This window comes from Chenopodium quinoa, unplaced genomic scaffold (genome assembly GCF_001683475.1).
Source record: "Chenopodium quinoa cultivar QQ74 unplaced genomic scaffold, ASM168347v1, whole genome shotgun sequence".
Taxonomy (NCBI): domain Eukaryota; kingdom Viridiplantae; phylum Streptophyta; class Magnoliopsida; order Caryophyllales; family Amaranthaceae; genus Chenopodium; species Chenopodium quinoa.
This window is the reverse complement of record NW_018742904.1, coordinates 1,205,770-1,208,847: the sequence shown is the minus strand read 5'-3', so window position 1 is coordinate 1,208,847 and position 3,078 is coordinate 1,205,770. Positions and strand designations below refer to the sequence as shown.

Below are 3,078 nucleotides of genomic sequence, written 5' to 3'. Positions count from 1 at the left end.
TTCTAAAGTTTTTTTTCTTCTTCTTATGTTCTAAATATTCTTTTACCTATGTTCTAAATTCTTTTGCCTATGATCTAAATTCAGTCTACTTATGTTCTAAAGTTTTTTTTTCCTAAGTTCTAAATTTTTACTACCTATGTTCTAAAGTTTCTTTTTTTTTTTCTTTTTTTTTGTTTACGTTCTAAATATTCTTTTACCTATATTCTAAATATTCTTTTATCTATGTTCAAAATTTTTTTTTTCTATGTTCTAAATTTAGTCTACTTATGTTCTAAAGTTTTTTTTTCCTGTGTTCTAAATTTTTTTAATTTACAAATCAGAAATACTTTAGAACATTATAAAAATAATGTTTCAAATCAGGTTAATGTTTCAAATGATATTAATATTCCAAATGATACCCATGTTCAAAATAGTCATCTCCATATTTGTACAAAAAATGTACTATATATTGTTTTAAATATATGTCTAAAGATATAAACTTAAGATTTACACAATCATATATCAATTTTTGTTCAGCTTTGACCACTTTCTAGCCATCTTCATCACTCTTTTCCGTTCTTCATTTACTTCTGATGTTATAATCTTCCCACAATACTCCACTCATAACCTTTTCATTTGCTCAAACTGCAAACAAAAAAAATACAAACACGTTAAAATTAAAATACACATGTAATTCAGAATATAATAAAAAATACTTTAGAACATTCCCATGTAATTTAGAACATAATCAGATTAACTTTAGAACATAGACATCTAACTTACAACATAATCAGAATTACTTTAGAACATAATCAAGTAATTTAGAACATAATCAGATTAACTTTAGAACATAGACATTAAACTTAGAACATAATCATAATTACTTTAGAACATAATCTATCTAACTTAGAACATAATCAGAATTACTTTAGAACATTATCAAGTAATTTAGAACATAATCAGATTAACTTTAGAACATAGACATTAAACTTAGAACATAATCATAATTACTTTAGAACATAATCAGATTAACTTTAGAACATAGACATCTAACTTATAACATAATCAGAATTGCTTTAGAACATAATCAAGTAATAATCGGATTAACTTTAGAACATAGACATTAAACTTAGAACATAATCATAATTACTTTAGAACATAATCAGATTAACTTTAGACCATAGACATCTAACTCATAACATAATCAGAATTACTTTAGAACATAATCAAGTAATTTAGAACATAATCAGATTAACTTTAGAACATAGACATTAAACTTAGAACATAATCATAATTACTTTAGAACATAATCAGATTTACTTTAGAACATAGACATTTAACTTAGAACATAATCAGAATTACTTTAGAACATAATCAGAATATGGAGATGTAATTAGAACCTAATCAATCATATGTCTTGACACGTACATTACCCTTCTCTAGCCCCGAATTTCATTGTTTTTGACATTGTCCTTCATAGGTTTCCATGTGCTTCAACAAAAATACTCCACAATCATGTTTGTTTGCATTGCTCTTCCATTTCATCTCAATGTTTCTTGTTTCGAAAGTGGACAAAACGACACTCTTGTTATCAATTTCTTCATAAAATTCACCAAATGCCTTCAACTACAAAATATATATAAATTAACCTTGAAGAAGATAGGAGGGGCAGTAGGCAGAGTAGAAGAGGCTGTAGTAATAGCCATAGCAGCAACAGATCTATTGTTCGAATACACATACTCAAAAAAAAAATTCAAAAATTGACATTAATTTGCAAAAATCGAACTAATTCTTACAAAAAAAAAATAATTGACAGATCAAATTTTTCGAACATAAATATTTCACAAAAATCAAACAAAAATAATTCACAAAAGTCGAACAAAATAATGAACAAAAATCGAACGACATAATGAACAAAAATTGATCGAAATAATGAACAAAAATCGAACAAAAATCATTCGCAAAAATCAAACAAAATAATTCGCAAAAATCGAACAAAATAATTCGCAAAGATTCGAACCCTAAATTTGCTAAACTCGAACTCAAAATAATCAAACTCCATACGAAAAATCCAACTCAAAAATCGCACAAAATAATACGCAAAAATCGACTCCTAAAAATCGCAAAAATAGAACCCTAAATCCGAACCCTAAAAATTGCAAAAATCACCAATTAAAACTGCAAATTCACTTGAACATCATGCTAATTTCATGAAAATTTGAACAAAATCGAAAAGAAAAACATACCTGAAGCGAAAATCCTTCAAATTGCAACTTCTATCAGATTTTTGGGGGTTTTAGGAGAGAGAAAATGAGAGAATCGGGAAGAAGGGAAAGAAAGTTAGAGGAGAGAGAAAAGGTTGGGAGGTGGGTAAGGGGGTTGAAAAAGTTGGACACGTGTTTTAATCTTAACCGTCTAAAACAACTTGATCCTACGGTTGAGATGGATTCTTATATATCTAGGGTTCTTATATATCTAGGGGTTCTTACCGGATCCCTCCCCTATATATATATATATATATATATATATATATATATATATATATATATATATATATATATATATATATATATTAGTCAATATATAATTCACATTATAATTGCAAAATCTCAATTGTTGTTAGACGATTTTGTACAACTAATGAGGAAATTATTCTACACGGTGTACTTCACCAATATGATTAGATATTTGTGTATAAATTGATTATGTTCATTTGTTGCCTTTATTTCTCGGTCAGTAGAACTTAGCATACAGTAGAGTCCACTCCAATTGATAAATTATACTCCGTAATCCTATATCGTTCTGTGATTAATTAATGTGCTAAGCTAGTATTAAAATTGCATGCTATTTCTATATCTGAAACATATTAAAGTTGCTTCTGATTTGCATATTGATAAGGATGTTATTTGTGTATTCTCTATTGTATATATCATATATATATCCTGTTTTTCTTTCCAATTTAGTATTTAATATATATACTAGTATATGACAAGTGTTCTACATGAAATTATAATTGTGGATGCATTTATTAAACGTTTCAATAAATCAGTGGGAAAATATTGCAAATACATGATGTCTTATTTTAAGAAAGAATATTTA

General features: G+C 26.7%; 1 long non-coding RNA gene across 1 annotated transcript; it reads right to left on the bottom strand.

Moving 5' to 3' along the window:
• Positions 1–365: 365 nt before the first annotated feature.
• LOC110727331 lies at positions 366–2,480 on the bottom strand. The gene is made up of 2 exons (XR_002512528.1): positions 1,408–2,480; positions 366–624 (listed from the first exon to the last, which is right to left on the bottom strand). It is a non-coding gene; the product is annotated as an uncharacterized LOC110727331 (long non-coding RNA).
• Between the last annotated feature and the right edge of the window lie 598 nt (positions 2,481–3,078).